This window comes from Chiloscyllium plagiosum, unplaced genomic scaffold (genome assembly GCF_037043375.1).
Source record: "Chiloscyllium plagiosum isolate Xiang-an unplaced genomic scaffold, Cpla_swu_hap1 HiC_scaffold_45, whole genome shotgun sequence".
In the NCBI taxonomy this organism is placed as follows: Eukaryota; Metazoa; Chordata; class Chondrichthyes; order Orectolobiformes; family Hemiscylliidae; genus Chiloscyllium; species Chiloscyllium plagiosum.
This window is the reverse complement of record NW_028270183.1, coordinates 60,692,170-60,704,631: the sequence shown is the minus strand read 5'-3', so window position 1 is coordinate 60,704,631 and position 12,462 is coordinate 60,692,170. Positions and strand designations below refer to the sequence as shown.

General features: G+C 42.0%; 1 long non-coding RNA gene across 1 annotated transcript; it reads left to right on the top strand.

The window, feature by feature from the left end:
- Window positions 1-6,389: 6,389 nt before the first annotated feature.
- Window positions 6,390-12,237, top strand: LOC148136690 (uncharacterized). Its single transcript, XR_015754485.1, has 4 exons — window positions 6,390-6,637; window positions 9,347-9,429; window positions 11,156-11,247; window positions 12,150-12,237. It is a non-coding gene; the product is annotated as an uncharacterized LOC148136690 (long non-coding RNA).
- Window positions 12,238-12,462: the final 225 nt, after the last annotated feature.

Here is a 12,462-nt window from a genome sequence, read left to right as displayed (position 1 = left end):
GATTGTGTTGTTGTATTTTCCAGTGCATTGGTAGGTGTAATGTCGTCCATCCAGTTTCATTCCTTTGTTGAGACTGTGCAGTGACTAATACAATGAGTGATTTGATGGGCCACTGTCAGGAATGCAACTTTTGAAAGAAAGGTTTTGTGATTTGTACATGAAAGAAGTGAAACTATCATGGTATTCGAACAGATGAAAGACTCAACATACAACCAAGGTATTTTTCAATGGACAATTTCAGTTACGTCACACTATAAATTTTTGCTATAAATGCTGTGCCTTAGAATTGTGCCCTCCACACTCACCTGATGAAGGAGCGGTGCTCCGAAAGCTAGTTTGCTTCCAATTAAACCTGATGGACTATAACCGGTGTTGTGTGATTCTTAACTTAGAATATTACAGCACTACTAACAGGGCTACATGTAAACAGGCTCAGTCCAGTTAGTCAATACATTCGGAAGGATTGCCTCCAAGTTTAACGATGCAATATTCGTCAAAACCGTCAACTTCAACCTGCAATGTTGTTATTAACAAAAACTTCAGGCTGACATAAAGCTCCCCACCCCACAGCAATGTGGTAACCGGGCCCGGCCCAGGAATTGGAACTGGGACATTTGTGGACCGTGATCTCAAAGGAAGCGAGCGCAAACAATTCTGACAGATGAATTCTCAAAGATGAGTAGCAGGTTTGAGACAAGGCCGGTAGTATACCATCTTGCATTCAGCTTAATTGCATTTCTTATTTACAGTAGTGTTTTGAAACGTATAAAGAACCAGTTTGTTTTCTGTGGTTGGGGAGTTTTATCCTCGTTGATCACAGTTGCTGCCTCTCGCTCCACAAGTCAAATCATAGGATCTAAACAATAAACTGCAGGTGCTGGTGATCTAAACCCAGAAACAAAGTGCTGGAGAAACTCAGCAGTTCTGAGGGCATTGGTGAAGAGAAAAAAAATTGTTACATTTCAAGTTTTTGTCTGAATGGACAAAAGGTCATTGGACTTGGAACTTACAATGTTTAATTCCCCTCAGAGATGCTGCTGGGCCTGCAGTTCTCCATCACTGTGCTTTCGATATTCAACTTTATTTATAAAACAGATCGGAAAAATACTAATCTGCAAAAGTGAAAGGTTCATTGCAAACATGAGCATAGTTTCCACACTTGAGTTACACAAGCACGCCTCAGTTTAAAAACAAGATATAACTCAAAGTAATATTCCATTTCAAAATTAGCCGAGTTACACCAGTAATAAAGCTCACCAGAAACAAAGTGCTGGAGGCACTTCAGCACAACATCCTGCAGTGTTGCACACAGCCACCTTTACCGAAGAATGATCACATGTCACAAAATTGAAGGCAAAGAGCGTGTCTCTTTACAGGAGCTGAAGTCAAACTCTCAATTTTTGGAAAGATTTTTATTAAACCTGATTGAACATTTAAATCTCAGAGCAAAATCTTTGCTTTTTTTAAACAAAGTGTGTGGGAAACATCCCACATCTTGCTAAAGGTTCAGTTCAGTCTGATACATAGAGCCAAAGGTCAAACAAACATCACACTTTCTTTCACTTCTACAAAGGGCTGACATCACATTTCTTCAGGATTTAAAGTATTTTATAAATTGTTTGTAAAATCATTTGTCACGTCAAAGAACTGGACAATAACTACCATTGTATACAATAAGAGTGAAGCCTGTGACAGCAGATTGAGCTTTGGAGGGCAGTGAATGCACTTTCTAAATTCTGGGAGCACTTTTGGAGACTGCTCCCAGATGGTGATAGTGAGCATATCTGGAATGCACTGTTTAGATTTGGGAATCCTTGGGAAACAGTCTGTGGTTTCACTGATACTTGGTTTGTGTTGTTGGTGTACAGTAAGCAATTCATAAAGTTACTTATGTATTGTTGTTGACTACCTGAATGGTATTCAAATCTGCCAGGTTGCCTTCAATAGTGTGAATGCATCTATTGTAAATATTTCGAATATTCCAGAACTGCCCAGTGCTTGGCAAATTCAGGGGGGACAAAAAAATCACATTGAGTAATTTGAAATTAAGAATGCAAGAGGATTTAACCACTGAAATATTCAATTCAAATAGTTAAATGGAATGCTCACATCTAAAATACCTGTGATCCATAGGAATGGATGGACTGACAGAATTGGGACCAAATTCCTAGCTGGGGAGTGTGAAATGTGCTTTGATAAAGTCACCTGCATTTACCAACAATAATTTGGCAAGCTCGGAAATTTAAAAAAACAATACGAGCTTCATTGCTGCTCCAGTCGGGTCCCAAGCTCTGTGAAAAAATAACAATGTTCAGGTTTATTGCATACACTCTGAAACACATGTTTCTTCAATAGATCTTGCAAGTTTACCAATGAGCATAGCAACATCATTTGGATGGACAAACTTTTGCCATCTCATTTCTTTCCGAGCCTCTATAGTCTGAAGAGTGACCAGAAGCAATTACTCCCCATATGTGGGAACATATGGGGAGTAATTGGGGTGGCACGGTGGCACAGTGGTTAGCACTGTTGCCTCACAGCACCAGAGAGCACCAAGAGACCCGGGTTCAATTCCCGTCTCAGGTGACTGACTGTGTGGAGATTGCACATTCTCCCCGTGTCTGCGTGGGTTTCCTGCAACAATCCAAAAATGTGCAGGTCAGGTAAATTGGACATGCTAAATTGTGTTAGGTGTAGGGGAATGGGTCTGGATGGGTTGCGCTTCGGCGGGTTGGTGTTACTTGTTGGGCCGAAGGGCCTGTTTCCACACTGTAAGTAATCGGAAAAAAAATTACCGTCGAGGATTTTTTCCTTCAGAATTGATTTCCATATATTCAGTGCCCAGAAAAGATAAAAAGCTTGTCACCTTTTATAGAGCAATGATTCAGTGGGAGTAAAACACTCACCTTTTCTTGCTTAATAATCACGCTGCCTAAATTTTAAACATGAACACTTCTTAATAGTTCACGAGATCCTAACGAAATATTTTGTGCAAAACAAATCACATGATACATAGTTATTCAGATTATAAAACAAGTTTGTTCATTGAAGAACCCAGAGGAAAAGGTCATGAAACAATGTGAGTTTGATATACCTCAATCATCATTTCAAGTGCATTCTCTGCATAAATTCTCCTTTTCCTCCTCGAAGTATTCAAATTCTTGAATAATTGAGAGAATGAAGTCACAGTTGTACAACACACAATCAGACCCTTCAGTCCAACTTGCCCATGCTGACCAGATATCCTAAATTAATCTAATCCCAGCATTTGTTCCAGCATTTGTTCCATATCCATCTTAAACCCTTTCTACTGATTATCATTTTCTTTTACTTTATCAGCACTTGAAATACTGACGTTGTTTTCTCTAACATTGGTTAAAGAAATCATAAGTTCATTCATCTAAGTTAATTTTGTAATCTTTCACAAAGAAACAATTGAGAACAAAATATAGCCGAGTGCAAAACAAAATACTGCAGCTGTGCGATATCTGGGAACACTCTAAAGCTGAGGCACTGATACTGCACAAGTTTGTCAGCACGGTTTCAATTACTGACAATAATTTATTAATGTCTTAGCCTTCACATAGTTAAGGTAAATGTGAGATATCTGAATTTCATGAATTGGTTCCTATTGCACTTTGATCAACAAAAAATATTCTTGGTTTAATCTACTCAAAGGAGAAAGTGATGACCAAAGAAGCTGGACATCAGAGTCGAAAAGTGTCATGCTGGAAAAGCACAACAAGTCAGGCAGCATCCGAGAAGCAGGAGAGTTGATGGTTCAGGCATAAGCCCTTCATCAGCAATCACAGGCTTCAGAAAAATAACTGGCATAGACTTATGGCAACACATACGTAGAAGGGTCGAAGCACGTTACTATCTGATTAGAGACTAATTTCAGATTTGTTACCATTCAGTGCAACATTTCAGTATGATATTTACATATGTACCTAAAAGATAAGTTTGGTTAAAATTACAAGCTCTAGAATGATTATAGGATTAAACCTGGAAATAAAGCTGGTGAACAAGAATGGCAAAGTGAAGTCCCACCAGTATCGCCTTGGGCAGTGTCAAGTAAGAATTTGAGAGCAGAGTTGCCACTTTGGAGTTACCTGCAGTCTGGCCAAATTGCAGCAAAAAGCTGTTCAATTTTATCTGCAAACTATTGAATGCAAAATCCTCCTTGCACAATAATGAGGCAGTATTTTGGGATGTCATTTTTAAAATATATTATTTTCAAAGTTACTCACAATTGAGAGTAACAGCTTGGCGCTGTCTGCATAACACAGCACGTAAAGGAATTAACAGAAAAAATATTATTACCCAAATTCAGAGTCACTAATTTATTGATATTGCATGGGTCCAGCATTGATAAGTAATCGATTTTAAAAATAAATATAGATACATTTACTAACTACATTGGGATACAGTCAAGTTTCTTACTGAACAGTGACAGGATTGGACAGAGTCCGCGTGGATTTAAGAGAGGGGAATCATACTTAACAAAGCTACTGAAAGAATCTACAGAGTCAAATATTAAAGTAAGAAATTGCAGGACATTTAGAAAAGCTTATCATTAAACATGGTAGACTGGGTTTTGTGAAAGAGAAATTATATTTGACAAATTTGCGACAGTTCATTGAGGAGATAACAAGCAGGGCTGATAAAGGGCAATTCAATGATGTTCTGTATTTGGATTTTAAAAATGCAAATGATAAGGTGCTACATAAAAGTCAATTGCTCAATTTAGGAGCTCATGGTATTGGCGTAATGTATTAGCATGGATTGACGATTGGTTTACCACACTGGCTGTTGGTGAGTCCTCACTTGCAGTGTTGTATACAATGTTAGCTCCCATATTTAATAAAGGATAAACCAACATCGGAGACCATTCAAAAAAGATTCAATTAGATGTTTCGAGGACAAAAGTGTTGACCTATCAAGAATAGATAAGCAGGAGTGACCTTATGGAAACAAGATTCTGAGGAGCTTGACAGAGTAGATGTTGACTAGATTTTCTAGCACCAGTGAAGTCTCAAACCAAGGGACATTACATAAGGGAACATTCATTTTAGAAAAAGTAAAGAACTTTTTCTCTGTGAATGGCTAGAATTTCCGCACCCAAACAATTGTGAAAGTTAAGTGTGGGAGGGGAATGGTTGGCTTACTTTTCGGAGGGTTGTTCTGGCTTGTTGGGCTGAAGGACCTGTTTCCACATAGTAGGGAATTCTATCTCAAATTATTTTAAAAAAGGGCAAATAGATTTTTGAAATATTGAGCAGTTGAGGGCTATGCGGATCAAGCATAAAAGAGGTATTGAGGTCTGGGTTGGCCAAGCCATGATCTGATAGAATGGGGGAACAAGCTGAAGGCGATGAATGCCCTACTCCTGCACCGATTCCTTGAGGCTCTATTTGTTTTTTTTGTTTCCAAAGAAGAGCGTGATACAATGTGCTTAAGATCTCAGATGTTGTGTAAAGGAGTGAAAATGGGTGTTTATGTACTGATTCAGAAGGCATTGATTCATCAATCACAGCTATACAGTCATGAGTAGGAAGGCAATCCCCTCCATGAATAAAGGAAATCTACTGCAGAGCTCACACAAAGGGAATTCTTACCCTCAGTAAACTCTCCCATCACATTACCCAACATATCAGCTGAAGGAGGACACACTGCGCATGTTCTCGCCAACAAAGGGACTCCGGGTGATTGATATCAGCACCGGACCAATGAAAGGACGGCGGGCGGAGCTGGATGACCTAGCGGGATGTTGGTCCTCCAACCAAGCAAAGTGAATGTCGGGCGGAGCTAAACTAAACCATGTGATCACCCTCACGGGCGGCGCAGAGTCGCTGTAATGAATGCTCGGGAAGTTATGGAAAGAAAGGATACGGTAAGGAAAAAAATAAACATGGAAACTGGAGAAAAACTGTGTTGCTATGAGCGGAGAGGTTTTACAAACAAATTGTGCACGTCAGAAAACACAAATTTGAACGTCCCAGTCCCGTGTTTGCAGTAAATGGGGAATTGCCTCAGTGCGGCTGCAGGCCTGAGTGAGCGCCGACATCTTTATTCGGGACAACGATTCACTGGAAACCTGCGCGGCCGCCATCTTTGTAGGGGGCAAGGTGCAGCCAGGCGCATGTGCAGCCTTTCTCTGGTACAGAGTCTTTGTGATCATAGCAGCCAATACTGCTCTGATTCACCTCTGGGCTCCCTCATCACCACTTTATCAATATCTAGCTTCCTCAATCTCGAACCATGGGTGTATTTTTGGTCTGTTTACTACTGTATTATTACTTTTATAGACCTTTGCAAATGAGTTTTTCGCTGCGGCCCAGCCCCTGACCATGTGCTGCGAGATTATCAGATTACTTTTTTCTTGAATATTTTTGACAGTCAAGAATTCTTTTTTCCAAAAAGCAAGTGTATTTTCCTTCCATTTCTGGCTGTCAAATTCTGCACCATTTTCATTCCCTGTAATCCATTTTGCACTCCATGAAACATCAACTGTGTTTCTCCTTCCACAGATACCAGTGATTAATGCCAAAGCCCTGTTGCTTGTGGAGAGGGTGATGTTTGACTTTCTTGTACAGCTGCAGTTTGTGTGGTGAAGGTGTTCCTACAATGTGGTTGGGTAAGAGACATTACAGAGTATTCATTACAGCAACAGTGATGATTTGAAAATAATGTCAAATCAACAACAGTTTGTATTTTTATTATCATGCTTATAATTTCACAAAAATACTATTGAGAACTTTAGACATAAGGCCAGAGATGGAGATATTAGGTCAGGTGACCAAAAGTAGGTTTTGAGGGATGTCTTAAAGGTGGAAAACAGACCTGTGAGATTTTGATTGCGAATTTCAGACCATGCTGCTTCAGCAACTGTAGAAACAGCCACACAGATGAAGTAATGAATTAACAAATTGTTGGGAGTCTCAAAGAAAATGGGTTGTCGAGGTCTCAAAGTGTGTGTGGTGCAGGGAGCTAGGGATTATCACAGCCAGGAATTAAATCAAGTGTGAGAAATTTAAATTGAGGGATATTGGCCACATGCTGGCAGGTGAGACTAGATTGGGTTGGGATATCTGTTTGGCATGGATGGGTTGGACCGAAGGGTCTGTTTCCATGCTGTACATCTCTATGACTCTATGTTGTTGCTTATGAATAGGAGACTTTTGATGAATCAACAAGCAGATATTTAGATGTTCTTGAGATTACAGGGAGGTTGAATGTGGGAAGCTGGCCAGGGAGTGAGTTTGGATAATGAAGTCTAGAGATAGCTCATATACTTTCATCACATTGTGTTGAGACAAGGGTGAAATCAGCTCGAAATAGTGATCTTGGAGTGGGGCTGAGCTCTCACCCTCACCTCACCTCTGGGATTCAGCTGGTTGTCAGTTTGTGAATCAGGCGGTGACACAATCGTGAGCTCATTGGCCCTGGTGGAGCCTAAAGTGAGTGTCGCTCAGCTGGCTGTTGCAGAGCAGCTGTTGCTTGGTAGCCCTGGTGATGACATCTTCCATCACTTTACTGCTGATCGAGTGTAGACTGATAGATGGAAATTGCCTGGGTTGGATTGTTCTGTGCTTTTGTGTTGAACATTCCTGGGCAATGTTCCACATTGTCGGTAGATGCCAGTGCTGGAGCGGTACGTGGCTCGGTGGGTGGCAAGTTCTAGAGCACAAGCCATCAGTATGATTGCCAGAATATTGGCAGGGCCAGTAGCCTTTACACTACTTAACCATTTCTTGATGTGATTCAAATTGAATCGAACTGGTTTAAAACTCACATCTGTGATGTTAGAAACCACTGGAGAAGGCTGAGATGGATCATCCCACTTTGCACTTCTGGCTGAAGATTGCTGCAAATGCTGTCATCTTATCTGGTGCATGGGTATGTGAGGCCCCTCCATCAGTAAGGGTGGGGATTTCTGTGATGCTTCCCCCAGTGAGTTGTTTAATTGTCCATCACCGTTCACAACTGGATGTGGCAGAACTGCAGAGTTCCGATCTGTTCCATTGGATGTTGGATCACTTAGCTCTGTTGCTTGCTGCTGATGCTGTTTGATATGCAGGTAATTCTGTTTGATAGCTTCACCAGATTAGCACTTCATTTTTAGGTATGCCTGGTGCTGCTCTTGGCAAGCCCTCCTTTACTGTCCATTGTGATGGGTGAGAGCAGGATTTACAAACCCATGAGATTACAGATTGTGCTGGAGTACAGTTCTGCTGCTGTTGATGTCCCACAGTACCTTATAGATACCCTATTTGAGATTCTACATCTCTTCGAAGTCTGTCCCATTTAGAACGGTGATAGTGCCACTCAACACAGCGGAGGTTTTCTCAACTTTAAGGCAAGGCATTGTCTCCAAAAGGAACATGTGATGGTCGTTCTTACCGATAACTGTCATGGCCAGGCGTATCTGCAGCTTGTCAATTCATAACAATGAGATCAAGTATGTTTTTTTCCCTCTTGTTGGTTCCCTCACCACCCGCTGCAGACTCAGTTGAGCAGCTATGTCCTTTAGGACCTGGCCAGCTCAGTCAGTAATTCTGTTGCAGAGCCAGTCTCGATTGTGGACATTGAAATCCTGTACCCAGAGTATGTTTGACACCATTTTGTTGCCTCAGTGCTTCCTCCAAATGTTGTTCAATACGAAGGAGAACTGATCCATCAGCCAAGGGAGGACGGTACATGGTAATCAGCAGGAGCCATGAGACTCCCAGGGCGAATCCTCCCTGTCTGTACACCACTGTGCCACCACCTCTGTCTGGTCTGTGCTACCGGTGGGACAGGACATATCCAGAAATTTTAGGAGAAATTGAAGACTGCAGATGCTGGAGGTCAGAGTCGATAGTGTGGTGCTGGAAAAGCACACCAGATCAGACTGATGAAGGGCTGAGGCTCAAAACGTCGATTCTCCTGCTCCTCTGATGCTGCCTGACTGTTGTGCTCTTCCAGCACCACACTCTCGATATCTAGGATGGTGAAAGTGGTGTCTGGTCATTGTCTGTAAGGGATGATTCCGTGAATATGACTGTCAGGCTGTTTCTTGACTAGTCTGAGGTACAGCTCTCCACATTTTGGCATCAAAAACTAGATGTTAGTGAGGAGGACGTTGCACCATCGAGAGGGCTGATTCTGTGGTTGTAATTTCTGGTGCATTGTTAGTTGCCACATGGTCCATCCAGTTTCATTCCTGTGTTGAGACTTTGCAGTGGTTAGTACAGTGAGTAGCTGGATGGGCTGCTGTCAGGTTGGCAGGATTTTTTTTACCATTGACAATGGTTTCATGGAAATCAGGAGATTCCGAATTCCAGTTATTTTTTCGTGAATTCAGATTCCACCATCTGCCAAGATGGGATTCGAACCAGGACTTCAGTCGTTTGTTTTAATATTCTGGATAAAAGCTAAACACATCAGGTTTGTTCACTCATTTTAAATATCACTAACCCTGGATTTGTTTCTTTGTAAAACACTGTCCATCATCCTGTCTCCTCTATACTCCCCTCCAATAACATGAGTGAGGAGCACATGGAGTTTCTCTGTCACCATGACTGAGATAATCCGATCTGCTGCTTCCCTCCCTCCCACTAGCCCACCGAGCCAAACTGCCTCACGTGGTGTTCCTGGTTTTTGTCCTAAACCTACATCTTTCTCCAGTCTCTTGTTAAGCCTTATCAGAGCTCATCTTTACAATTTACCCAAAGCTTGCTAAACCACAGACTTTCCAACACTCTGTCTCCTCCTCCTCCTCACCGATTCACAGATATTGTTCCTTGTTCTGGCTGTCTGTCTTTTCTGGTTATGCCCTTCTCTCCCCTTCTTTGAAAAACTTCCTTTTGACCTCACGGCTTTTGGAAAATCCTGCTCCATTTCCACTCTCTCTTTCCTTTCTGAATTCCTTGCATTTGGTGTCCCTCCAGTATCTATCCTTGCTCTCTCCTGTATCTCACCTACATACTGCCAGGAGTTGACATTGTGAAAAAGCACCATGTTAGGTTTCACATGTACATTGACACTGCCCAGCTCTCCCTCCCCACCATCCCTCTCCATTGTTCCACTGTTACTCAGTTACCAAACTGCTTATCACATTCCCACTACTTGATTAGCTGCAGTTTCCTCCAATGAAACATTGTAACGGTTAAACCCATTGCCTTCAGTTGTTATTCCAAACTCCTTTCTCTTACTGCTGAGCCTCTCCCTCTCCCTGGTAACTGTCTGAGGCAGAAATACGTTCTTCACAATATTGCTGTTATATTTGACCCTAAGGTGACCTTCTGATCAGACATCTGCACAATCCCAAACACCAGGGAATTCCAATCTCTTAAACATTGTTTGTCTCCACCTCACCCCAGCTCCATTGCTACTGAAACCCCTTACCCGCCTCTGTGTCGCCTTAAACTTGACGAATCTGAAGCAGAACCCTTGATTCCGCGACTGACCCAGAATCTGGTTCCAGACGCCCTTTTCAGTATTAACACTCGGAAACATCCACTCAGTATTTATCCTGTCAAACCCCTTAAGAATCCCATCTGTCTCAATGAGATCACCTCTCTTTCTCCAAAATCCAGTGAGTAGAGTCCCAACCTGTTCAGCCTTTATTTAAAAGATAATCTCTCCAAACCAGGGATCATCCCAGTGAATCTTCCCTGCTGAAAAATGTGTTGCTGGAAAAGCACAGCAGGTCAGGCAGCATCCAAGGAGCAGGAGAATCAATGTTTCGGGCATAAGCCCTTCTTCAGCTTATGCCCAAAACGTTGATTCTCCTTCTGCTTGGATGCTGTCTGACCTGCTGCGCTTTTCCAGCAACACATTTTTCAGCTCTGATCTCCAGCATCTGCAGTCCGCACTTTCTACGAGTGAATCTTCCCTGAAATGCCTCCAATAAAGTGACACATTTCCTTATCTAAAGGGACCAAAACTGCTCACATTACTCCAGATATGGTGGTCTCACCACCACTTCCTCACGTTACTCTCAGGTATATACTCCAAACTCTCATACTGAAAACCCTCTAAACAAAACATTCCATTCCCCTTCCTGATGACCTGTTGTAACTATGTACAGTAATCCTGCGCCACGAGGAGGGGATGGTGTGGGTTTCTAACTTGAACTGAGAGTGACAGATTTTATAAACTTGTATTACAGGATATTACAGGTGGACATTCAGATGGTAATCTCAGTAAATGTTCTGCCAAACTCTGAATTACTCAGTACATCAGGACCTGGATATTCGCATTGTGAGTATTGCGTTCCAGATCAATCCCTTTTGTTGCTTAAAAATTCTTCTTTGAATCATCACATTCTCTCAAAAGGTCTCCCCAAACCATCATGTGTCATGTAATCCTTTTATAATGATGTGATGAGTGTAAGGTTTATTATTCGAATGTGTAATTTTTGTACAAGGATGTCTCAGAGAGGGAGCTGAATATTCTTAAAGGGGAGAATAACCATTTTGAGGGGAGGCTGTTGTTTATTGGTATCAATGACATAGGAATAGAAGAGTTCACATTGTTGGATCATTCAAATCTCTTGTGGGGTAGAATTGACCTTCATCAGAAGGTTGGATTGTACCTGCACTGAAAGGGAAGAGTTGCTAGTTCTATTCAGGAGGCATTAAACCAGTGAAGGAATGGAGGTAAACTCAAAAGAGTGAGGAAAGAGCCAAGTCTGCGGCTGGTACAGTTCAGGCGTCAAACAGTCAAGGCAGGCAAGGGCAAGGCACAGAATGAGGTAGGACTGAGCAGTTACACTGCATTTATTTCAATGCAGGAGGCCCGATAGGTCAGGCAGAGGAGCTCAGGGTATGGTTTTGAACATGGCACTGGGATATTACAGCAATTACAGAGGTATGACTTAGGAATGGTTAGGACCAGCAGCTTAATGTTCCAAGGTATAGATGCTATAGCAAAGATAGAAAGGGGGCAACAGAGCAGGGGGGTGAGATGGTTTTGATGAGGGATAACATTATGGCTGGGCTTCAGGAGGATAATCCTGGAAGTACATCCAGGCAAGTTGTACAGGTGGAACTGAGAAATAAATAGTCAGCCGGGAATTGAGAAGCAAATTTACTAACAGATCACTTATCTGTAAGAATAGTATGATTGTATACAAGACTTGACCTTTTTTAATTCATTCACAGGATGAGGGTGTCACTGGCTGGGCCTCAAGGGCAGTTAAGATTCAACCATGTTGCTGTGGGTCTGGAGTCACATGCAGGCCAGACCAGGTAAGGATGGCAGATTCCTTCCCTGAAGGATATTGGTGAATCTCATTTTTTTGCAACAATCAACAATGGATTCATGGTCTTTAATAGATTCTTACTTCCAAATTTTTATTGAATTCACATTCCACTGTCTGCTGTGACGGGATCCAAACGCTGGGACCCAGAACGTTATCTGGGTGTCTGGATTATCCATCTAGCGATAGTATCACTAGACCATTGGGAAGGGTGA